Raw genomic sequence first — 27,411 nt, 5'->3', positions numbered from 1 at the left:
ATGGGCTTACTTCAAGCAGGGAGATGTGAGTAACAATGTGCATGTCCTGTACAGGGGGCACAAGCAGCTGGTGCTGATCCAAAGAGCTCTTTCTTTCTGGTGTGGCTATTGGCCATGCTCCAGCCAGGGGAGCAACTCCTTACACTTGGGTTTTATTGCATTCTTATTACCTAATTTTTGAAAATAATTTCAACTTATTAAAAATGTTGCAAGAATAACCTCTGTAAGAACCATCCATATAACCCTTATCTGTATTGACCTATTATTAACATTTTATCCTCTTTGCACACATAATTACATATGCAAAGTTTTTTTTTTGTTTGGTTTTTGGTTTTTTTGTTTTTTGTTTTTTTTTTTTGTTTTGTTTTTTTTTGCGGTGCTGGGATTGAACCCAGGGCCTTGTGCTTGCGAGGCAGGCACTCTACCAACTGAGCTATCTCCCCAGCCCTGGTTTTGGTTTTTTTGGTGAAACGTTTGAGGCTAAGTTAAATACATCATGGCACTTTGCCCCTAAATATTACATTGTGTTTTTCAAAAGGATAGCAGTATTCTGTGCTATTACCACAGCAAGTATCAACTTCAGGAAATTTAACATTTATAAATTGCTTTTGTCCAATCTGCCATCAGTATTTGAGTTTGTCTTTTGGTTCAGTAATACCTTTTATGACATTCAGTTTTTGGCTGTTTGGCCTCCTTTAACTTGGAATATTTCCACAACATTTGTCTTTTATAACATTGACATTGAACTTTTTACATTAGAATATTGCTTATTTCCATTTTGAGTTTGTCTAATGTTTCCTTATAGATATACATTCTCAGCTAGAATACATAGCTATGTTGTCTTCCTTAGGTGTATACATGTCCATCTTCCTCTTATTCATTATGTTATATTTTGTTGAAGTAATTTTTATAAATTTATTTTAATTAGATTTATTTGAACTGATACATAAATGCAAAATCATACATGTCAGTGGGTGTTACATGATGTTTTAGTACTTGTGTGCATTGTTTGTAAATTTAGATGCATGTATGTACATGAAGAATTAGGTTCCATTCAAAGATGTATAAAGCAAACAAACATTTTCTCTATAGGAAACGTCTTTGATGCTCTTAGTAGGTAAAATCTAATTTGATTGAATGCTTGAGGTAGCATATTTTAAGTTTATTCCTTCCAAAGCTCTTTATTTTGTCCCTGGATTGCCAAGGAAAATTGTCGATATCTTATGTGGGATCTACCTGTCATTTGGGGAGAAGATAAAATTTGAGTAGCTGATATTAGACAATAGAGAAGTATATTACAGATGTCATAATACCAAAACAAAATAATTTTTAGTTTGTTTGAATTTATGTTAGTGAAGTTTTATTATAAAATTAACAAATGCATGCGAAATATGTTGAATGGAAAGAACATAAAAATTTCAAGAAAATGATCATATGCTTTTTTTAATCCTTATATTGAGGGATTTGGTGCGGTTAACTGAGTAGAAATAGTTTTGTCAGACAATTTCCTAAATATTTCCATATGTTAACCTTAGGTTATATATAAAATTCTACAAAGAAAATGGATACCTATTTTGAATAAAATAGTCATTTTCATTTGAATATTTACAATTAGTTTCTTGATTTTCTGTTTTGTTGAAAAGTATTTGTAGCATCAGTGTTAGATGGTATAATGTCATAAGAAAAGTATTGATTTAATTTGCAGCTCTATTACAGAACATAGTGAATTGAAACTTTTTTCGCATGATTTTATATTTAATCCATTTACTTTGATTACATATGTACATTACATATAAATTATGTATTTCAATATACTATAGGCATCAAAGCATTTGAGGTATGAAATTAGATGAATATAAAGTAATTTGAATGCCAAAATGTCCATTAAATTTAACAGGGGAACTTAAAAAATTATTGGATACTGCTGTGAGTTGTGATTTCTCCCATCAGCTATCCTGCAGAGTATTGGAAGGGAGAAAAAATGTTCCTTCTAGGTCTGCCCTTTGATTTTACAAAGAAATACTGCTTAACTTGGTAGTTGCTTGTAGCTGCTCCTTTTAACACTAGTGTACATATTTCTGAGTCTTTGGAGTGTACTAAATGGTACCTTGAGGCTTAGAAAGATTCATTTTATCTTTCTTTGTGCCTAACTTAATTCTAGGAACTTGGACATAAGATTTGATTGAATATAGTTTTAAAAATTCTTTTTATTTATGTTCATTCCTCAGACAGGATACCTGTATAGATTCTACTTCATCTCTGAGAGAGAACAAACAATCTGAAGGTTTGGAATTAAAACAAGGTATGGATCAAGTACTTACTTTTTGTATAAATTTTGCTGATAATGAATTTGTACTGCTCTAACTTATTCCATTTTACAGATAAGAGAACAGAGTAATTTATTTGGTTGAAGATCAAAAGGAGAAAGAATATTCTTTTTTTCATGCTTCCTTTAGCATAGAGCAACAGGCTATACTTTAGTTTTGTGTAGTTGGGTAGAGATGCCACCAGAAAGATTTTGTCATCTTGAATAGTTTTAATTCAGTAATTTCTATCATATATTCTCAACTACAAGACCATGGAGATACATTTAGTGAGTAGCTTTGGGTTGTATATAGAAAAAGTTTTATAAGATAACTTTTCCCCCTTGAGATATTTTGTCCTTATTAACTCTTAAAGAAGAAGATATTTTCTTTACATTGATAGTTTTTGATATAACCAGTAGTAAAAATAAAGTGATTTTTAATTTATTTAAACCTCATAGACTAATGGGGTTGATTTTTTTTAAATGTCTTTTCTGGTCTTTACTAGGAAAAATCCAAAGTAAAATAAGTTTTTATTAGTTACACAAATACCACCTAATAATTTTCATTTTTTTTGTGAAATCAAAGAAGTGAGAATATTGCAATCAAGGAAATTGAATTACCTATCCTCTTTTTGGTTTTTGTTTTGTTTTGTTTTGTTTTGAGCTACTAGAGGTTGAATCTAGAGGCACTCTGCCACTGAACTACATCCCCATCCCTTACTACTTTTTATTTTGAGGCAGGATCTTGCTATGTTTTCTAGACTGGCCTTTTTTCAGGCTGGCCTTCAACTTAAGAGTTTTTTGATTTAGCCTTTAGTAGTTGGATTATAGGCATGCACTACTCTGCCCAGCAAATTATTTGTTTCTTCAGTGACTTAAAATAGTTTGTGTAAAATTTGAGTCACAGGGATTTCTTTGATAAAGAAAAACAGGTCATCAGTTTTTTTAGGCAGTTTTTTTAAAACTCGTCACAGCTGAGCATAGTGGCACATGCCTGTAATGCTAGCTAGTCAGGAGGCTGAGGCAGGAAGATCACACGTTTGAGGCAGCCTTGGCAGTTTAGTGAGACCCTACACAACCTAGTGAGACCCTGTCTCAAAATAAAAAATAAAATGGGCAAGGGACATAGCTCAGTGGAAAAGTTCCCCTGGGTTAAATCTCCAGTACCACAGAAAATCAACTGGTCTGTTACTAATGCTTAATTAACAAAGTGAAAACACTTAGATAATTAATTTCACAATTTGTTCATTTTATCTGTAGCAAAAACTAGATCTAGATTTTTCTATAATTCTGATTTATGTGTAGAGGGATTTATTAATATTTCTTATTATTTTGGAAATTCTCAGTGCTTTTCAAAAGTCCTCTTGTGTTAGCCTCATAAATAGCAGACACAATTATATCTTTGTACTGTGACTACCTCTAAGTACCCCCACAGAATAAATTCAGATTCATAGTTTTATTGGTATTTGTCATGTGTAAATACATGCCAGACACATTATTTTCATATAATGTCATCACAGTCACCCTCTTATACTTCATGTGTACTTAGACTATACTACTGTTGTTTCTTTTCTTTGTTTCTAAACCTCTTTGTATCAAATGAGCAGGCAATATGCAAAGTGTGCTATTAGATCATTTGGGGAGAGAATAATGTCACATACAGGACAGAAAAGGTAAAACAACAGGTTTATTCCAAGTTCCTGTGAAGAAAGGATGGAGACTGGCATTATACAAATTAGCCAGGCTACCTTCTAAGGGAAGATGTTTTTCTGCTCCTTTTTCGGGCACCCAGAGTTCTTCAGAGTTACCTGCCTGCTGCCAACAGCTATTTTGCTGTGATTTTCCTTATGGTACATTTAATCATTGGAATATCAACCATGGAGGTGCATGGAGAAAGAGGAAAAGATTTCAGAGTAGCCAGATGGCACAAAATCTAGGCCTTTTATGCTTATGAACCTATAGACCATACTGAGGTTCTCACCTTAGGCATCAGAACATCACAGACATCCTGTTGGTGTTAAGTAGAGAAGACATAAGATCAAAGTGTTAATAGTGCTACTATACAATTCATGTTCATGTTGTGACTAATCTGTAGTTTCAGCATTGTTTTAAGAAAGCATGAAACTAAGATTTTTAGAAAATTTTCTATAAAATAACTATAATAAAATGGTTTGTCATATAATAATATAAGCATGAATTATCCAAAATAATTGTTTACACAGAACATCTAGAAAAATAGTATAGATGAAATCTGAACCAGATAGTAAGTAACCAGATAGTTGCCTGGAGTTAACCAAGAAGTTGAAGTGTATTAGGAAATGGAAATCCTGATCAGCTCAATAAAAATTTTCCCTTTTTTTCTAATGAACTAATTATTGTCTACTTATAATGTAAAACTCAAATCTTAGACTGTATCTCTTTCTTGCATAATTAGCAATTCTTGCTCACATTGAACCTAATAAATAGCATAATGCTTCTTACAAATGCCTTGTCATTTTAATGACTTGACCACTTAAGAAAATTAACTGAAGCTTATTTACTAGAAAAGTAGCCCTATGTTTAGTAGATCAAAATATAAAGTAACATTTAATTTTTTTTTTCAGAATAAATCTTATATGACTTATTGGCATATAATATTGACAAGTTATTTAAATTGCATTTTCAGGTTCTAAAATGCTTAAGTGTTACTTGAGTAATTATTATTCAAGTAATTGTTCAAGTAATACTCAAATATTAACTGAATTAGTTAAATTGAAATTGTCCTTTTGTTGTCTAGTACTGGTTGCACTCATTTTCTTGATAGGAAATGTCTGAAACTGGCAGAACTGAAGATGAATATCAGAATAATATTAGCTTCTACCATGTTTAATAATGGACTAATATCTAAAGATCTTTTTACTTTGAAAATATTACCTAAATGTAAATATAATCTGTTGGTTGACTGGTTGGTACTATACCAAAATAGAAACTCTTTTGTTATAGATTTTTAAATCATTCATTGTTAGCCAAAGTGCAATTACATAGGAAATGTCAGTTATAGTTTATTCTTTTGCACAACCATGTGGCATATATACCTGTGCAAGCTTATTGCAAGCTTGTCATCTTATAGTTAATTTCCTAGGATTTTAGAGATTGTTATTAGAAAGATTTAGTTCTCCTTTAAAAATAATGATGGTTTATTTAATTATAAAGTGGTCATTTATTTAATTATATTTTAAAAACCCACTATTTGTTGAGGTACTTAATATACAGAAAATATTTTGTAAATATCAAATGAACCTGTGCTAATATTAGTAAGTTACCTTCCTATAGACTTATCTGTGAATAAGTTTGCTCAAGACATTCAGCAGTATTAAAACACAGGTCTGTATTTAAATTGTTTACAATGAGGATGTGTGTAGTTTTGCAATGTACTGTAACTTTCAGAATTAGGTTCTTATGTTTGAATTCCTTCTTGGAAGTTGTCATTAGGAAAATTTTAATATTATACATGAGAAGTAGCTGAGTTAAATTTGTATATTTAGATTGAAGAGAAGAATTGAAGTGTCTGGTAATTGCTTTAAAATATTTGAAAAGTTGTTAAACAGAAGAGTGAATAAGTTTGTTCTACATGACCCCCAAGAGTAAAAATAGTAGATAAAATCATTATTAGACAAAAATTTCTAATTCAGTTTATTTCAGATAATCCCAAAGTGTCAGAAAATTCAGTAGACTGACTGCTTTCTAAGTTCCTTTTTGTTGAAGGAGCTCAAACACAGGTTGCATAAGCCACCACCTGGTGATGCTGTTGTACAACAAATTCAAGCAACAGTTGGATCTTTGGCTTTGATGAAGTTCCTTAGAAACTATATGGTTTTGTCAGGACCAGTGCCTGGTGTATTGTTTGTACTTGGGAAGGGTTCTTAATAGACATTTTCTTAAGTTGACTTGTGAAAGCATAGTGAAATATATAATTTTTCTTGTTGTTATCTCTACATTATTTGGTCTGTCAGAGGAAAAGGTGTTTGGTTAATTTTTAGGCTGTTTGATGGTTCCTTAAAACTGTTCATTTGAATGCAGACATTAAGTAATATTATTTCTATGCCACGTAGTATAGAAATTGGTCAAAATCAGTAAGGTATTTACAACATTTTATATTAGTTTTCTCATGAAAATCTCTTCTCGTTAGAGAATAACATGCAGACACAAAATGTGCACATAGAGGTTTGCTTTGGTTAGGCTTAAATGTTATCACTTAAAAAAATGATTTAGTTGCTCCTGCAACTGTTTTAGCCTTCAAGTTATAAATGAATGTTAGACAATTTTGAGAACTTTCCTCATTGGGCCAGGAATGTAGCTCAGTGGTAGAGCACTGACAGCTCAAGGCCCTTGGTTGGATCCCCAGCAATGCACGCATACATGCATAAAATAAATAGATAGATAGATAGAAAAGAAAAATCTTGTTAATAAGTGCTTTAAGATATCGAAAGGTGGACTTTAATAGGGGAAAATGTTTGTCAATGTTTAGCCTATGTGATGAAAACTTAAAATAGGTTTTTTTTGTTTTGTTGTTTTGTTTTGTTTTGTTTTGTTTTGTTTTGTTTTTATGGACTTCTTTCAGTCATTCAGACCAGTAGTCACCAAAGTGTGATTATCACACTCTTAAGGGGATGCAGAAAGAAAATACTAGAACTTCTAAAATAAATATTATAAAGATTTATTTTAAGTCTTTCCCTTTAAAAAATTCTGATTCTATATGTATGTAAAATTTTGTAATAGTGTGCATCAGTTTATAAATAATAAATATATGTGCTGAGATGGGTGCCTGAAAATGTTTTCACTGAGTGGTTGACAGCTTTTTAAACTATCATAAAGAATGTCTTAGGGTAAGTTTTGGAGATCTCTTATATAGCATCATGACTGTATGATAACGTATTGTTTATATACTTTAAAGTTGTCCAGAGAATAGATCTTAAATGCTCGCTCCACAAAAAAGGTATGTAAGACGGTAGATGTGTTAATTAGTTTGATTTAATCATATCTTAATGCATACATATATCAAAATACATCATATACCGTAAATATGTTTAATTTTTACTTGTCAAAGTAGGTAAAGACTAGAATCACAAAGAGTGAAGAAATGCATTTACACTTAAAAACAGTTGTTTTGCTGAGAAGAACTTCACAGCCTTAAATGAAGGAAACACTGTTATGAAAAATTTTTAAAAATTAAGAAAATTGCCATCAGAGAATTCATTGCTTTGTAAAGGAAAAGAATGACCTTCAGCTAATTAAGCAGCATTGGAGGTCAAGAGTTTTAAATGTCTACCTTGTATGCATTGCCATAGAAATCTCTGGATTGGTGAATGAACTCCATTGACTTTTTGTTTGAAGACCTAAGTTGCAGATGTGAATATTAGAGAGCTCTGGGGAGGCTGAAAAGAAAGTGATGTAAGTTTCTGGAGTTGAAGGCAGAGAAATGTGTACTACTGTTTTAAAAGCACGTGTCTAATTTCTTTTCTTCCAAGCCCTTGATATAACTCCTTAACTGGTTTTAACAATTAAGTTGTCAGGAAATGCAGATTCTGAGCATGAGTTTAACTCTTTAAAGGATTTAAAAAACTCATTGTGGGGAAATGGTGTCCAATTCAACAGTTGAAGAAATAAGAGATTGTGGTGTAACCACCAGTGAAACCTAATATACTTTTTTTTTTCCATTTAATTTACTATTACTAAAACCAAACAGGATCATTCCCATTTTCTAATTTGTCTTTTTCTATGGGTACTGGTTGAAAGAAAGACTGAAAATTCTATTTGATATGGAAAATTAGCCCATACTGTTTTTGTACCTTTAGAAGACTTATGTGTTGTTTTTAAAAGTAAGACTTAGTACTAAGATTAAAGAAGTGACCACATACAGTGGAACACACCTGTAATCCCAGTGACTGCAGGGAGCAAAGGTGGTTAGGCAGGAGGAACAGAAGTTCGAGACCAGCTTCAGCAATTTAAACTCTTTGTCTCAAAATAAAAAAATAGGGCTGGGGAGATAGCTCAATTGGTAGAGTGCGCTCCTTGCAAGCACAAGGCCATGGGTTCGATCCCCAGCACCGCAAAAAAGAATAAATAAATAAAAAGGACTGGGGATGAACTTCAGTGGTAAAGCATTCCTGAGTGTGATTCCCAGTACCAAAACAGAAACAAAAACAAAGAGTTGGGGCGAGGTAGTGCACCCCTATAATTCCAGCAACTCAGGAGGCTGAGGCAATTCAAGGCCATACTTGGCAACTTAGCAAGATACTGTCTCACAAACTAAAAGGGATGGGGGTATAGCTCAGGAGGGGGAAAAAAGAGCCTTTGGGTTTGATCCCCAGTACAAAGAAGAAGAAGGGAGAAAAAAAGGTAAATTTGAAAGGTTTTGGAGTACATAATGTCCCTTGTCTGTTTTATCATGGATGAAATTACAAGCCACATACAGTGTGCATGCCGTAATTCCAGCCACTTTGAGAGGCTAAGGCAGGAGGATTACAAGTTTGAGGCTAGCCTCAGCACCATAGTGAGCTCGATCTCAAAATTCAAAAAGTGGGTTGGGGCATGGACTGAGCATGTCACTCATAGTAGAGATTGATTCATATTACTTAGAGAAATGTTTATATCCATTTTAACTTTCTGTCCTATGATACGTTTCATTGATCGTAGACATACTTTTAGGACAGCTAGTTCAGAGGTTTTACAGTTCAATCTTTAGTAGGTGGTTGGGTCCCTTTTGGGACACTGGGGTGCTTTTCAGTCATTACATTCTTGTCCAGTTCATTCTTGTCCAGTTCTTATCAAAGTGCACGTAGGGGAATATAGTAAATGCTAGCTTGAATTAAGGTTTTTGGCCTAGTCTATGGTTTAATTAACAGTTTGAGCTCCAACATCATATTATTGATAATGTAGTTTTGCTTGTAGTTTCCTTTCAGATAGCTAAAAATTTTTTATTTTAATTTAAAAAGAAGTTTTTGTTCTTGTTTTTGAGGAACAGCTTTAGATTTACAGAAAAATTGAACAGAAGTTCAGAGATTTCCAATATATCTGCTCACCACCTCTCCCCCAGTAAACCAATTAATGCATTATTATTAACTAACATTCATAGTTTACATTAAGGTTTACTCTTTGTATTGTACATTCTGTGGATTTTGATAATTGTATAATGACATGTGTCCACTATTACAGATCATACAAAGTATTTTCACTGCCTTAAAAATCTCCTGTGTTCCACCTGTTATCCATCACTCCCTTGAACCCACTGATTTTTTTTTCCACTGTCTTAATAGTTTTGCCTTTTCTGGAATGTGGTACAGCTGAAGTCATTCACTTTGTAGTCTTTTCAGATTGGATTCTTTTACTTCTCAGTATGCATGTGGAGTTCCTCTTTTTTGGCTTGATTGCCCAGATTCTTTTCATCACTGAATAATCTTCCATTGTAATGAATTACTGGCAGTGTTTATCTGTTCATCAATTGAAGGATATCTTGGTTGCTTCCAAGTTTCGGCAAGTTATGAATAAAACATTAGTGTGCAGTTTTTGTGTGCACATACGTTCTCAATTCATTAGGTAAATACCAAGTTTAATTTCCAAGAAACTGCCAAACTCTATTCCAAAGTGTCTGTCATTTTTCATTCCCACAGTGAATGAGAGTTCCTGTTGCTCCACATCCTTGTCAGCATTTAGTAAATATTTTGGATTTTGGCCTAATTCTAATAGGTGTATAGTAGCTTCTTGTTCTCTTTGCAATTCCCTAATGTTATGATGTTGAACATTTTTCATATATTTATTTGCCATTTGTATATCTTTGGTGAGTTGCATCTTCAGAGCTTTTGCACTTTTTAAATTGGGTTGTTATGTTTTCTTATTTGGCTGCTTTTAAGAGTTCTTATGTATTTTGGATCCTAGTTTTTTATTCAGCTGTGCTTTGCAAATATTTCTCCCAATTTGTACTTTATTTCATTTCCTTAATATTGTTTATACTAAATACACACTTTCTAGGTTTGTCTCCTACATATTATATTTATTCTGGTAGACTCTTGTTGTTTAAAGGACCTGCAAAAAGATACATTCAACCTGAACCAACATTCTATCTGTGAAGCTTTCTGAATCTTGATATTTGGAAAATAATAGGCTGTTTAAGTGCATATATTTTAGAAACTGTGTGAACTGGGGCAAGTTACTTAATCTCTGCCTTTGGCATCCTCATTTAATAAAATGGGGATAGCAAATATGAATGCCTGTTTCATTATGTTAATATTAAGATTGAATGAATTATGTATATAAAGTGCTTTAGAGAAGTACTTAGTACAAACTAAGAGTCTATTAAATACTTGCTTGTTATAGTCATTTTTGCCATCACTGTTATTTTATTCGCCTCCTCACTTCAATATCATCTTGGCTGCTTGTTGTTATGGTTGTGGTTATTCTCCCCCTCTTAGTCCTCCTCCTCCCTCCTTTTTATGTCCCTTCCTATTCCCCTCTCCCTCTTTCTTTCCTTCTTTCCTTGACAGGTTTCTTACTATGTTGATCAGCTGGGCTTGTCTTGAATTCCTGCACTCAAGTGATCATCCCCACCTCATCTTCCCAAGTAGCTGAGACTACAAGTTTGTTCCACCATGCCCAGTCTGGCTGTATTCATTGGTTTCTTTTGTATTTTTGATTTTTAGAAACTGAGTTTAATACCTTTTGAATTATCTCTCTCTTCAAATTTTGAAGTCAATTCTTTCATCCAACAAACTAATTGTTGTTTTGGTGCTACCTACCAGGGGTAGAGACATAAATAAAATGTCTATGGCCTGCAAAGAACTTCTTTAATAAAGGAAAACAGATGTTTAAATAAAATGTTTTCTTATTCTCCAAAAACCTGAACTATATGTTCCCTTCCTGCTATTAAAATGGATAAACTCTGTGCTGCTGAGCTGGCCCCTTTATTTATATACTTGTCCTATTCCCTTTTGATACCAACACTGTAATCATTGCAAGCCCTCCTGTAGTGAACTGTTGCTAGCAGCTCTTTCACTGTTATTGCTCATTAACTCTTCTCAGTCCTACTAACTGCATATGACACCATTGGTCATTTCCCATTCTTGAATACTGTCCTTCTTCAGCTCTTTCCTCAATCCTCTTGCATTATGCTCTCCTCATCCTGACTTTTAAAGGGCAAATGCCTCAGATTATTCTTGAACTCTTCTCTGCATACCCAAGGTAGAGATCTTATGTATTTCCAAGACTGGCAACCTACTAAATTTATTTTCTAACAGTTTAGACTTCTATCACTAGCATGTATACCTTAGTGGTGTATCCAGTAAGCTTCTTAAAAGTTAACATCTCCTTGAATTCTAGCTCTCTCTATTCTTGTTGTTCCCCCACAAAGCCAAAAGCAAAAAACAAACAACAAAAAAAAAAAAAAATAAAAACTTCGCGTCTTTCACAGTTCCTTCTCCATTTATGTAAATGGCAATTACATTGTTTTAGAACCTTGAGATCAGTTTTGAGCCCTTTCTTTCATCTCCATCAACAAATCTTATTAGCTATGCTTTCAAGATATTCAGAATCCAACCATTTCACACCTCTTCTGACACCATATTGTTTCTGACCTTCATTCTTAGGGTGCCCTGATCTCCATGTTTCTGTCTATGCTCCCTGGTAGTCTCTCTTCCGCACAGGCAGTCCGAATGGTATTGTGAAATATAAAAAACGGTCATGTCACGATTCTTGTCATAGGCACTCTTTTTTTTTTCTTTGTATGTAAATATAATTGTTATTGTTAAGTGTAAATCCAACAGTATTTTTTAATAATTTATTTTGATTCATTGTAAACAAATGGGTACGACTTGTTTTCTCTGGTGTACATGAAGTAGAGTCATACCATTTGTGTAGTCATACATGTACATAGGGTGATGATGTTTGTCTCATTCTGTTATTTTTCAGTCGGTTATTTTCCTCCCCCCCCACCCCTTTTTTCCCTCTATACAGTCCCTCCTTCCTCCATTCTTGCCTCCCTCCAGCCCCCCATTATGTATCATCATTCACTTATCAGTGAGATCATTTGTCCTTTGTTTTTTGGGGATTGGCTTATCTCACTTAGCATGATATTCTCCAACCTTTAATCCATTTGCCTGCAAATGTCACAGGCACTCTTCTTATCGAATGTTTCCCATAAATGTGGAGTCTCTCCTTCCAAGGGCGAGTAATTGTTAACATGATTGCAACCTGCCACTCACCTTTCATCTTCTGCTTCTTCCCTCTTCCCAGTGCTCTAAACTCTCTCCTGTTTCTGTGGCTTTAATTTTTTGTTCCTTCTGTCTGCCTGTTCCTTCCCCAGATCACCATATGGGTCTCAACTTATCATTCATATCCCTCATCAAACATTACCTGTTCTGTTGAAACTAGTTAGCACCACTTTTTTTTTTTTCTTTCCAGAGCTTATAAACCTAATAAAGCTATATTTTATTGGGAATTAATATCAAGTTTGCTCTAATATGTGTCCTTGTAGAAGTCATCTTTTAACAACCAGACCTGTGTTGCTATTTTCACATGTTTCCATTCCCAGCATATCTTAGAATATCAATGGAAATCTATCACTGACTGCAAGTTTTAATACCTGTGATTCAGTATGTCACATCTATAATTTAAAGGCATTTGTGCCAGTGGTGAACTCTAATTCAGATCACTAAGTCCATTTTTTAAATTAAAAGAATTTTAATAATACTACTACTAATAATAATTGTGTGTGTTTGTGTATGGTCCTGAGCTATTCCCCTAGCCCTTTTTAGTTTTCATTTTGATATGGGATCTTGCTAAATTACCTAAACTGGCCTCAGATTTGCAAACCTCTTGCCTCAACCCTGAATAGCTGGAATTACAGGCCTGTTGTCACCACACTTTGCTCCACCCCAGCTCTATTTTATAGACCAACATCTCCAAAATTTGTGAAGCCTAACCTAACCCACTTCTGCTCAGTTTACCTCTTCTTTTAATACCCTTAGTATGGAGCTGATTACCACCTTGTTCATACCACTGTTGCCTGTTTATTTTCTTCTGTTTTAACACTGTCCATTTATTAATAATTGTTTCCAATTCAGCAACATTTATAGGTATCAAAGTGTTAGTTTGATTTGGATCATATACCTAAGTAGCTGCTCATTCTGTGGTACTTCTCTTTGTTTGCATGTGACTATCTCTTTAAATGGAGACCTTCATTATGCAAGGGGGTCATATCTGAGGTTCCTTTTAGTATTCAGTGCGTGTTCATAGTAGGTGGACTTAATTATTTGCATAAGTAAGGAGATGGATGGGTGAATGAAAAAAGTCTTGTTTCTGTTCTACCCATCCAGTACATGCATCCTCCTCCCTCTCCTATACTGGGGATTTGAACCCAGGGGTACTCTAACCCTAAGATGTATTCCCAGGCCTTTTTATTTTTATTTAGGAGAGATAGCCTCCTTAAATTGCAGAGGCTGGCCTTGAACTTGAAATCTTACTGCCATAATCTCCTGAGTAACTGGAATTACAGGTATGTACACCATGCCTACTACTTTATTATTTATTTATTTATTTATTTATTTATTTATTTTATCTTATTTTATTTTATTTTTTTGAGGGGGGGGTACCAGGGGATTGAACCCAGGGGCAGTTAGCTCCTGAGCCACATCCTCAGCCTTTTTAAAATATATTAAATTTTGAGACAGGGTCTCACTGATTTGCTAGGGCCTGACTAAGTTGCTGAGGCTCACTCTGAACTTGTGATCCACCTGCCTCAGCCTCTGGAGCCTCTGGGATTACAGGAGTGTGCCACTATGCTGGAGAAGATAGAAGCAAAATAGAGGACTTATTTCGTTCATCAGTTCTTTTGAACCCAGGGATACTTAACCACTGAGCCACATCCCCAGGCATTTTATTTTATTTTATTTTATTTTGGAGACAGAGTCTTACTAAGTTGCTGTGGCTGACTTTGAACTTGGGATCCTGCTGCCTCAGCCTCCAAGTCTCTGGATCATAGGCGTGTGCCACCATAACCTGGCCACAAGTTCTTATTCTAATGCTTCCCCCAAAGAACATGTTGCTCCCAAGCTTTTTTTTCTTTCTGTTCATACTAAAACGGAGTCATTTATTTTCTGTTTCTCTTAGTCTTTAGCTTTGTTTTTGTTACTTGCCTAGATTAATACCAATCTTCTATATTAATCATTAATTATGTACTCTTTAAATTATGTGATCATTATAGAGATTCTTCTGTAGCTTACATTTCTTTGACTATTTCATCATTTGGGTAATTAATGTTTACACAAGTATTGTTTGAGCATCTGTATAAACTATTTTCCCATGAAAATACTTTTTTTTTTTTTTTTTTTTTTTTTGACCATTCTGGGGGAGGGAGGAACCCATACAGGACATTTTAAAAATGTGAATTCCATCTTCACTATCCTAAACTCTAAGTTGACATGGATATTTTTCCCAGCGGTTCCCACTACTACTCTGTATATATTATCTCTTGTGGAAAGAATTAGAATGAAACTGACAGTTTTCATTATTTTTCCTACTTATTTAATCAAAATGATCCTCATTTTAGGGAAAGGTTTCAGTATGTTTAATAAAATACGTTGCTACTTTTTTGTATGGTGATGATGTCTGACTGCTTACTATATTAATATGTAATAGATATTTTCACATTTTTTAGAATTTGAATCAAGCCTAAAGTCTTGTATCTTGTATATCTTTCTGGGCTTATATATTAAACAAGCAAAAGCAATGCCATAGGAAACATGACTTTTTTTGTGAAATAGACAATGATGTTGAGCATGTCTTTCTTGGTTGGATGGATTATAGAGCACTGCTGAGATGTTACTAGCAGAAAATGTTTGAATGTGAGACTCATTGAGTAAGTTCAAACAGATCATTGGAGGGAAAAGTTGCATGATTCTAAACCCCAGTACTTGGAAATAAGGGTCCTGAGAGAGCTAGTCTACCTTTATTTTTTCCCACTTTCATTTTTCCCCCTTTGGGTGTTCTCATATGCCTTCCTATATTTTGATATTAAACTTTTATTCTATTAGAAATTTATTTAATCAAGTTGTAGGAGAAATGATAAATGGCATTTTAAATGTTTTCTTCCTGTTTACCTTCAGATTACTAGAAGAAAGGTTACAGTGAGGAATCTCTCTCATATATTAGCTTGTTACTGTGCCCCAATGGTAAACCCAAAATATTTATCTCTTGTAAGAGAGTTACTGGATATTCCATTGTGCTTTTATCCTAGAGTGGTAATGTCTTCAGAGACATTAATTTTGGATACTGTACTTATATTCTTATCTGCACATTTTATTCTGTTAGGCTCAATCCTCCTGTATGGGCTTAGATCTCGTACTTTGCCTATATGCATGTGTCCCTGACCACTTGAGTATCCTCCCCACCCACCCCTATAAATGTCACATATTAGATGATAGCTATTTTAAAGGTATCCTGTATCACCCGTCTATGAGGATCTTGACTTTTCCCCATTGCCTGTATACTGTGAAAATCTATTTCATATTGCATCATTTGACATTGACATTGTAGCATTTGCAAGACCTGCCTCTTCTGTGGCCTTTACAACACCATTGTGGCATATGCAGTGATAAGTGAATATAAATTGTTTCTTGAAGCAATCTCTGAAAGGGCTAGTTAATGGACTTGTGATTTCTAAAAGTTAGGTTTGCAAGCTAGTGAATACTCATTATTTGCATATTTAGTGGGGTTCAGTAGAATACTGGGTAAGTTTTCCCTACTTAATTGTTTATATTTTCCTCTTTCCCACCACAGTTATGCTAGGATTAAATCTTGAAAATGGTAGTCAAAATAATACACTTAAATCTAAATCAGTAGTTTCATATGCTACATGGAAGAGAGTCCTGTAAGTTTTAATGAGAAGATTGAAGGCCTTTACAGAAAAGATGATTCTTTTGGTGGAGGTGGTGTGGGGGGTTACCAGGGATTGAACTCAGAGCCATATCCCCAGCCCTATTTTGTATTTTATTTAGATACAGGGTCTCTCTAGTTGCTTAGCACCTTGCTGAGTTGCTGAGGCTGGCTTTGAATTCATGATCCTCTTGCCTCAACCTCTCTAGCCACTGGAATTATTGGTGTGCCCCACCACACCCAGCTCAGAAAAGATTATTCTTACACATTAAAAGAACTGTTGTGTCCTGCCACTCAACTCAGATTCCTAAAAGTCATCAAATGGACTTTCTACTGTTCAAATACATTTTAGATGTGTTCTTTATAACTTGAAACTTAGGAAAATCAAAATTATCTATTCTCTAAGAAAAGAAATCCGTGGAGGCATATCATTGCTACCCAGTGTATCATAGACTTTGCTACTAATGAAAGGTTTCAGCAGGTCAATAACAATGGAGGCCTTGGAGAGTTGAGATTCAGAATCGAGAAGGAAAGATGCTAAAATGTGTCATTCTGAATGACATTATCATGGAACATGAATTATTTAAAATCAGGTGGGAAAAGCTAATTAAAGAGAAAAAATCAAGTAAAATAGCTTAATCCTTTTAATAACCAGCTCTGTGATTGTCTTGTAGGAATATTTGATTTTGTTTTTTCATGTTGCTATTTATATTCCTACCCTTTCTACACCCATTAAATTATTTTAAAGTAAATCCCAAACATCTATAGTTCATTTGTAAATATGATCCTTATTTACAGTGGTTTGACTTAGAATATTTGACTTTATAATTGTGCAAGAGCAATACACATTTAGTAGAAGCCATACTTCAAATTCTGAATCTTTATCTTTTGCAGGGCTACAGATATGCAGTATAATACTTCTTTACACTGCTTACTCTAGGCTAATGTAAATGTTGTGAACACAATTAAGGTAGGGTAGGCTAAACTTTGATGTTTGGTAGGTTAGTATTAAATGCATTTGCAACTTAACTGTATTTTCAGCTTATGATAGGTTTATCAATATGTAACCCCATCATAACCAAAGGAGCATCTGTAGTGTGTATCTGTCGGAGATAAGAGATCTCTCTTTAAACTATAACCATATTACCTTAAATAGCAATAGATTCTTAACCTTATCCCCCAGGTCATAAGAAAGTATTCAGAGTTAACCTGGTTGTACTCAAAGCTGGTATTTTCATATTAAGATTGACCAACTGATTCAGGTATTGTCAGCCTTATACTTAATGGTTTTAGTAGCTATTGATTATTGTCTAGATCTATTACTTCATTAGGGATTGCAGAATAATGATGTTTAATACTCTTATTCAAAGTTAAGCTTACTTCCAATTGTCTATAATATTTTTTAAACAATGGTTGTGTGAATTAGAATCCAAATAAGGCCTCCATATTGCAAGTGGTTTGTGCTAAGTATTTTTTTAAATCTGTATGTTCCTCCTTCTCCTTTTCTCCTTTTCTTTGCAGTTTGTTTCTTGAAAAGGCTGGATTATTCTTTAAAGTTTTTCAGTTTTGCTAATTGCATTCCAGTATTTCTAATATTTTCTATAAATTGTAGTTTTAGATGCTTTATATGACTCAGATTGAACTTTTTGGCAAGAATATTTAGAAGCAATGTTTTTTCCTCCCATGAGGAAGCCTGTAATGTGTTATTGCTTCTCTTTTCATGATCCTGTTATTAGCCATTGAGATTGTGTATTTTCTAGTCATTGCTGACAGTACTTTTTGTTCTCTGAAGCTAATTGCTGTGGTTTGAGTGTGACCCCCCAAAACTTCATGTGTTGGAAACTTAATGCCCAAATTCATATATTAATGATATTTGGAAGTAGGCCTTTGGGAGGTAACTGGGTTGGTTGAGGTCTTGATCATGGAGCCCCCTGGATGGTATTAGTGGCTTTATAAGAAGAGGAAGAGAGACCTGAGCTAGCACACTTACTGTATCTCTGCCTTCTTGTATCTCAGCAAGAAGGACCTCCCCACATGCCAAGCAGATGCTGGCACTGTGTTTTTAGACTTTCTAGTCTCCAAAACTGTGAGCCATATAAACTTACAGTCTTTATAAATTACTTGATCTCAGATATTTTATTAGAGCAACAAAAAAGGGACTAAAACACTTGTTATTCTTTTTAATTTAAAAAAAATTTAATTGTAGATGAACACAATACCTTTATTTTTATTTATTTTTATGTGGTACTGACTATCAAACCCAGAGCCCTCACACATGGTAGGCAAGTGCTCTACCACTGAGATACAATCCCAGCCTGATCCTTGTTATTATAATGCTTTTTCTGGTAATCTAGTTTTTTTCCTGTGGAAACTTACAGGATTTTATTTTATTTTATTTTTATCCTTTTTTTTCAGTCAGCTTTGCATTGCTGCAACCAAATTAACCCAACAAGAACAACTTTGAGGAAGAAAAGTTAATTTTGGCTCCTTGTATTAGAGTTTTAGTCCATAGACAGCTGATTTCATTGCTCTTAGGCCCAAGGTGAGGCAGAACATGATGGGGAAAGGGAATGGCAGAGGGAAACTGTTCCTCTCATGACCTGTAGGAGGCGGGGGAGGTGTGGAAGGGGCCACAGAGAAGATGCAACCTTCCAGGGCACAACCCCAGTGACTCACCTTCTCCATCTGTGCTCTGCCTGGCTTCAGTTACCACCCAGTCAGCCCATTCAAACTAAGATGGGTCAATTAGGTCACAGCTCTTATAATCTAATCATCTCACCACTCAATAATCCTTCAATAACAGGAACTTTGGGGGGACCCCTCCTGTTCAAACCATAACACCCTCAGATTTTGATATTTAACAGGTGAAACTCTGTACTTGACAAGCCCTTTCAGTATGAAGACCTTCACCTCAGATCAGTTTTTTTCTAAATCAGTTTTCTGATTTCTTTATTTTTCTTTTCCACAGTCTCTTTACTTGATTTCTGACTGACTCTGTCACTTCATTCAAGTCCCTGCTCAAAATGTTGCCGGATCAGATCACAGTGATCATTCTCTGTGAAAGCATCCCCCTGCTACTATTTTCTTGTCCTGCTTTCTCTCCTTCACAGCATCTGACAATTTATGTATCTTAGTCCCTCTTCTTTGACTTAAAAGCAGGAACTTTTTTGTTCACAGCATTTCCTCAGTGCTTAAAAATGAAATATTCATGGTAGGTGTCCAGTAATTCTTAGTGAATTAATTGTATCAGGTGGATGTTGGACTTCATCCTCATCTCTTAACCTTTATTGCATATTTGGAATCTGTTTTTCTTTCTCTTCTTCCTTTTGAGAGATTTCCTTAACATTATCTTTTAGCAACCATTAAATATTTGCTTTTGATGACTGTATTTTTAATTTCTAACAGTTCTCTGATTCTCTCTTTGCAACCTGTGCTTTGCAGTCACTGTGCTGACTGCAGTGTGGACTTCGTAAGAATGCTAAGTAGGCTCCCTCCCTCGGTGGATTGTTCTGATCCCTGAATTTATTTCTTCTTTTATTCCTCTTGGTCCTTCTTTTGTTGTAACTGGGTTTTAGTGGTATCTGGTTTGGGTTTCTTCAGCCGGTGTTTAGATGCTTCTCTAACAGCTTTCTTTGATGGAAAGTGGATGGTATAGGCCTTTCAGCAGGAAAGAGTACAGAGTACTTGGACAGTAGCATGGAAGGAAAGGAAAGGAGTTCAGTTGGCTCCACTGATTCTGAGGGAATTTAATTTTAATTCTTGTGCCATTTGTTCCACAGCTAACTCTTTCTTGCTTCCAAGACTTTCTGAAACAGAATTGCTCTCTTCTGTGGTTACTTCAGCTGTGGTTTTGCTTTGCTTTTATTTTTCTGTCAATTTGATCCTGTCTACTTATATTTTGTAAAAATCCTGTAAAACTTTTTTTTTTAATCTTTAGATGGTATCTTTTCTTGTTAACTAATACTTAATGATTTCATTTTTTTATTTTAGCACTTTCTTCAATATTCTTTGAAATTGTTGAAGAAATGCATGTAGTCTACAGCAAAATTAGAAAATTCATTTTCCTCTCTTCCTTCTCTACTTTTACTCCCCGCCCCCAACTCCAGGACACCAGGAGTAATCACTAATAATAATTAAGAATACTTATATCATTTTTAGTAAAATATGATTATCACTCTTCAGTTTACTTTTTGACTTAAAGGTTTATCTTGGTAATTTTTCTCTCTTACCAATATAGTAGCTTTTTTCCAAAGATGAAAATCATGTTTTTACTCAGAGTAAAAGTATTCTTTTAAAATTGTATTTCCCGTATTAGAAATTGGGTTGAGCATTTTTTGTTTGTATTTATTGGCCCTTTGTGTTTCCTGTTTTATGAAATGCCTGACTTATCTACCCTTTTTTTGTATTTTTTCATAATGATACATAGATGTTCTATTTATTCTTATATTTGCATTTTTACAAATATATTTTAAAAATATTTTGGTAGTCTGTTCTTGTCTTAAAATTTTGCTTGTTTTTCCTTTTTCAAAAGTCTTACCAGTTTTATTTAGCTAAATCTGTTGATTCTTTTCCTTTGTGAATTTTCCTTTTTGTTCCATTTACTTAGGAAAGACTATTAATCTTATCCTCAGTTAATTTATAATTGTTATGCTATACTATTTAAGTATCTCACTCTGTTCCTTCAGTGGGTAATCTGCAGGAATGGGAATATATATGCTCGAGTTTGCCCCCTTTAGCAGGAATTCTGTGCTTTGTGAGTGGGGGGTGTGGGGGGAGGTGGTCACAGACAGGAGGCCAACGTGGTAGAATGTGTGTTCTTGAGTAGTTGACCAAGGTGTCAGTCTCAGAAAAGAATGCTCAATAAATTCCTTTATTATTTTTTCCTTGAAAAATCTTTTGACTCTTCCTTTGTCTTCCTTTCATTATTGTCTAGAGCCAAGCTCTTTAAAGTCCTATAATCCTTTCACATAAGTAATTTGCTCCTTTCCTTTATTTGTATTGCTCTGAAGTGTGTTAAATGGTATGTAATATTTTAGGAATCACCCATCTTACTGGAGGAGCAGAATTAACATAAGGAATATATATATCATATCTTTTTGTTTCTTTGTGAAATGTTTATTTATTTTGCTGCTGTGTGACATCAGCAACTCAAGTCTAATGTTTTATTTGGTCTTTCCTGTGCTTCTTTTGATTATTATGTTTTATTTTCTTTTTTCCTAAAGCTTTTTTCCTAGATAAAGGTCTTTAATAAAGCTTGAAAAATTAAGTGGACTTACGTTCATAAACTTATTACTTAGTTCACAAACTGATTTTTAAGTACACATTGTGTACACCTAACTTTGTGGAAACAAATTCTAAAGCTTCATTTAAATGTGTGTAAATCTCTGTTGGCTTCTATATTCCTTCTCTTGGATACAGAGTTATGGTTGAAGCATTTGGAGAAAATCTGGCCACACAGAGAGAGATACTTAGTTAGAAAATGGAGAAGAATTTTTAATAATCACTTCAGATAATTGTGAATATTCTTTGATACTAAACCCAAACTCCACAAGTGATAGTTTTTTAAAGGATAGTTGAAACTTGAGTCTGAAACCATATCAGTGAATGTTTTGTACTCAGTTACATTAAAATTCATTGATTAATTTGCATTCTGGATTGATCTTTTACTTACACATAATTTTGTAACATCATACTTTTTTGCTTAGAAGATATTAGTTCACCAACTATGAAGATTTTCCAAACATTGATACATTTCACTATATAATACCAAAAAAACCACATTCATTAATATACCACTGATATCATAAAAAAACTTTTTAAAAGAAATTTTATTGGTGTATTATGATAGTACATGATAGTGGGATTCATTGTGACATTGTTGAATTCTTACATAACTTAAGAGAATACTCATTTCCTCTAAATTCATACAAGTGTTTGTGTATATGCTCACACGCATGCAGAATGGCAGGTCTGAAGGACAGAAGATAATCACACTGCAGTTTTAAGCCCTTGGGGGCATTTTGGATAAAGTTATTTCTTTAAAAAATGTCTAGTGTTTACCCTTTCTACTTTGAGAATCAAAACTGATAGGAAAAAAACTTAAATTTTCCATATACCAATGATGAGAATAAATTGTTTTTGGAAATGTATTCAGGTTTGAACATGATACTTTTAAAAATGATCTACTAATTCAGTAAAGGAATGATGGAGATGGAATGATGAAAATTAAGGAATAGTGGAAAGACCTGAAGTATGGTTATAAGATCTTCAAAGAATTTGTTTTTTTCCTATTATATAAGTCACTTTACTTGTTCTTAACTTTGTGAAATAAAGTGCTTTACTAAGTCATTTCACTTGTATAATTGTATGAAATTTTGACCTCCGCGGTTATTATGGACAAACAGAACCTATGAATACATTTACAATACTGTGTTATAATGGGATCATTTGGATTTTGAATTATTTTAAATGTAAACAGAGCACCAAATATATAGAGCACCATTTCTTCAGTGATAGGCTGGATGTACTGTTTTTTGATATAAAGCAAAAAAATAAAGCAGAGCCCACTTTCTGCTCACTGAAATGTTTGAAACACATCCATTGAGAAAATAAATGAAAAAAAAAAATGTGTGTCCAGATTTTTTTTGCTTTGAAATATTGGGCTTGCATAGGTAAATATTTTGATCCTGAATCTTTAATGCTAATAACTTTATAAATAAAGATTTTTATTATGTTAGTTCAGGGAATAGTGACTCTTCAGCTGGGATTCTTTCCTAATAAGCTTACTTAAACAGTCTTAAAAATGATCTGAATTAAGTGATAGTAAAGAGTTTGGTGTTTCTTTGCCACTAAGAAAGTATTTGAAAGTGTAGACCTCCTCTCTAGGAAAATAAAATAAAATAAAATATAATGAACATAATAAACATTTTCCTTTTAAAAAAATTATACACACTCATATATATTCCTGTAGTCTTTTGTAGAATTATAAGCTGGTGGTACATGACAGTGACAGGTAGATTTGCCTTTTGTGTCTTCATGATCTACTATAACAGATCTTCCCTTATTTAATGAAAATATCTCTTCAGTTTTGCTATCAGTGTTTGACTTACCTCCATATAAACTCAAAATAAATTAATTTCATAAAAATTCTGCTACTTCTAATTTTGTGACATCATATGTGGGATTGTGTAGTTGGACATAGTTGTGTCATTAGACACTGATCTCTGGACTCATGGAATAAGTAAACCTCAGTTGTAAAGTCTAGACATTATTTTTCTTTTCTCCAAAAACAATCTATTATCAAAAAAGTGGTAAGAAATAGTAGAGCATAATTTACTTTTGTGGCCACGACTATAGGAAATTTCTTTTGACTTAATCCACTTGATGAATATGTTAAGTGAAAAATGAGTGGTAACCCTATCTTGGGGAAAGAAAGAATAGTTTACTGACTGTGTATTTTTCTGTAGATTTAGTTTACTATTATGTTATGACCTTGGACTTTAAAGATACTCTTGGATAATTTTCTTTCTTTTTTTTTAAATTTGTACTTTGAGATAGGGTCAAAGTTGCTCAGACTGAGCTCACACTTCCTGTCCTCCTGTCTCAGCATCCCACATAGCTGTGATTACAGGATTGCACCACCACATTTGGCTTTCCTTCATGTTCATAGCAGAGAAATTGAATAGATTAGTGTCTGCCCAAATGACATACTTAGTGGCAGACTAAGAATTAGGAATAAAGTATCCCATCTTTCAGATTTCCCCCCTCCTGGTCATCCATAATATTCTTCTGTTCATTATCTAATAATAGAAAACAAATCACATTGTTCATAAATTTGTTTAAAATATTTGAAAAGACTGCAAATTTCATTTTCAAAGTAGTGACTACAGATTTAGAATGGTAGGTTAAAGTCTGCTAGGGACTAAAATTAACTTTCTGAGCTTGAACAACTCAGCACTTCTTAATTTGTTTTTGTTTTAAGTTAGAATACTTACTATAAAGCAGTATTTCTTTTTTAAAATTTGTTCTTTTTTAGATATACATGACAATAGTAAAGCTTTCTTTCTATCTATCTATCTATCTATCTATCTATCTATCTATCTATCTATCTATCTATCTATGCTGGAGATTGAACCCAGGGCCTTGTGCATGTGAAGCAAGCACTCTACCAACTGAGCTGTATCGCCAGCCCATAAAGCATTATTTCTTTTTTTTTTTTTAATTCATTTTTATTGTAAACAAGTGGGATACATCTTGTTTCTCTGTACATGAAGTAGCATTATGTCTTAAGACAAAAGGCTATATTTGTTTTTTCTGTAAATTTTCTCTTGTTATTTGGAAATACTTGCTGCTTTGGGGAGTTATATAAAAGAGTCCCTGACATCAGATAATTAAAATTCCAACTATATTTTTATGCATGTTATTTGTAGATGCAAAGTAATTTATCGATTTATTTTCCCCTTTAATTTTGGAATAGGAAGTGATTTTTTAATTATAAGGATATAGGAAGGTTGGGCAAGGTCAGTAAATTATTATAAAACAGTGGAGAAGAATTGTTTGTCTTTCCTGTATGTTTTATTATCAGAATTTTCCATCTATTATCTGTGTTTTGTAAATAAGTTTTCCTTACAATTAGAGAAGTTATCAAAGCCAACACTTTGGAAATCCTTACTTTTTAAAAAAAATTTGGTACTTAAGAGATAAATAAATTTGAGGTATAAATGAGTACTTAATGTTATAAATGATGCTGGAGCTAAGTGATATTCAGCATGAAGCTGAGGTGGTTGAAATTCATAATCTATTTATAATTCAGGGTCTTAGTATCAGAGAAGTTTTAGAACAAATGCATTTTAAAAATCATGGTGTATTAATTTTATTAATTAAAACCCTCTTCATGGAGACTTACTTTATCTTAGAAAATGGCCTTAGGCATTCTCTTTTAATTATTGATTCAGAACCAAGTGTTTGAAAAAGAATATAAAAAGATTTGGGATAATTGCACTTGGTGTCCAGCTTGCTGATGATATTTTCCTTTTTTGGTAGTTTATAAAGCAAAGTATTTTTAAATACCTTCTAGAAGGAATTTTACTTCTTCAATAATAAGTATTCTATCCAGAAGTTTCCACCATCAGCTTTCATTTTGTAGTGTGGAAGCCTCATTATGATGTAAAATATTGCAACATTTTTATAAGGAAGAGAGATCATGGGTTCTCCATATGATGGAACATGTTTCCCAGCATTTCTGTGTTGTAATAAATTGCAGTGAAAAATAAATTAGAGTTTACATGAAATTTGATCTGTTTTGAAACTTGAGTCAGTGGGGGGAATAGTGGAATGTGCTTGGGATTCCATGGTGGGAGGTGGGGTCCAGGTAATCCTTTAGTCATGAATAGTAAGGAAATTTCAACACAGGGCTTTTAGGTTACAAGGTTCTTTCCCATTTTTTGTTGTTACAGGCAAAGGGGAAGATAGTGATGTACTCAGTATAAATGCAGATGCTTATGACAGCGACATAGAAGGCCCATGCAACGAAGAAGCAGCTGCTCCTGAGGCCACAGAAAATACAGTCCAGAGTGAAGCTGGTCAGATAGATGACCTGGAAAAAGATATTGAAAAAAGTGTGAATGAGATTCTGGGACTGGCAGAGTCTAACCCAAAGGAACCCAAAACAGCCACCCTGACTGTTCCTCCACCAGAAGACGTTCAGCCTTCAGCACAGCAACTGGAACTGCTAGAACTTGAGATGAGGGCAAGAGCAATTAAGGGCCCTAATGAAAGCTTGGTGATATAAAGAAACCAGCCTAGTTATTTAACTTGAGTTCGAATTTTAGGTTGTGTTTGAATGAAGCCACATCATATAATTTTGTATCTAAAGTTTATTGGGGTCTTACCGTGGTATTTCTCATGTAACCCAATTAGGTAACTAATCCTAGGCCTGAAATACTTATGGTTTTTTGTTTTGTTTTTTTAAACTTTCAAATTATAGGTGTGTGTTTGAATTCATGGCACATATAATTGGATAGCCTGGATCCTTTTTTAGATGAATAATTAGCTGTGTCCGCAAATACTGTCTTCAAAGCCTTTAGGAAAGAGTCATGGTTTTTTTTTTTTCCTTTGTTTTTAAATGTTTTGGCAACAGACCCAAAAGCTTTAAGATTGACCAAGCATGTTTCTCTTAAGGCAACTTGTATTTTGCAATAAATATTAAATTTTTGCTTCTAGATTCGTTAATGATTTTAAGAAATTCAGTTATGTGTATATGTAATTTTAAAATATGTACTGTTTTGAAGATGCCATCTGTGAATGTGGATTCCCTAGTTAAAAACTGAGTATAGTTTTTGTTGTTAGGCTTAGAGATCTGCCCTTCATGACTGAGTAAAACTTTTTTTTTATAAAGAAATAAGAAACTCAGTTTAAGGCAATTTTTAATAACAATAATTGCCCATATTAAAGTCCAGCAGACAAGCCATCCCAACAGGTATTTGATCCTATTGGGACACTTGCTTCAAGTTTTGGTTTTTTTTTTTTCTTTTTCTATTTCAATAAAAAGGAACAACTTTTGATTTACATTCCAAGCTGTCAGGAAAAGGAGACTGTTATTTTATTCTACAAGGTTTCATCTGATGGTGTTGCTTGAAGATCTGATGTGCTATAATTCCATGAATCAAAAACAATAAAAGACTTACCATCCTGGATATAAAGACTTTTGATACTTTTCCAAAAGCAAAGTTAATTTCCAGAACTTTTGATAATTTGATGTACAATTAGTCTAATTTTGTATAGTTTTTGTAAACACATTAGCATCCTGCCACAATTACAAATGCTTTCCTCCCATTGGTAAATGCAGTTGTTTGATACCAAAATAAATTTAAATAGGGTCCCCTTAACTTAAAATAAATTAAATTTTTTCTAAAATATAAATCTGGAGCTGTTTTTGTATTAGAAAACAAATGTAGTATATTTTATTTATAAGCCATACTGTACTGATATAGTATGAGGGTTTTCCTTATACATACCTTGCAGGGATTGTTTTACTAGCTGACTTAATTATATGTGTATTTTAGAGGCTTTTAAAATGAAAACAGAGGACATTTGTGAAACATTGGCAGTGCAGTTACAAATTTCCTTTTGTTTTCTGAACATGTTTTTAAATAATCCTATCACTATCTTCCTCTCTGAATCTAACAAGGCACAGAAGCCTAAAT

The 27,411-nt window shown here is 33.6% G+C and overlaps 1 pseudogene across 1 annotated transcript; it reads left to right on the top strand.

Moving 5' to 3' along the window:
* On the top strand, positions 1-26,362 carry LOC306644960 (caspase activity and apoptosis inhibitor 1-like; annotated as a pseudogene). Its single transcript, XR_013766897.1, has 3 exons — positions 1-25; positions 2,177-2,302; positions 25,663-26,362. The product of XR_013766897.1 is annotated as a caspase activity and apoptosis inhibitor 1-like (transcript).
* Positions 26,363-27,411: the final 1,049 nt, after the last annotated feature.

This window comes from Sciurus vulgaris, assembly GCF_902686455.1.
Source record: "Sciurus vulgaris genome assembly, chromosome: 15".
Classification (NCBI taxonomy): Eukaryota; Metazoa; Chordata; class Mammalia; order Rodentia; family Sciuridae; genus Sciurus; species Sciurus vulgaris.
Note: the sequence above shows the minus strand (reverse complement) of the source record. Positions and strands in the feature narration are given on the sequence as shown.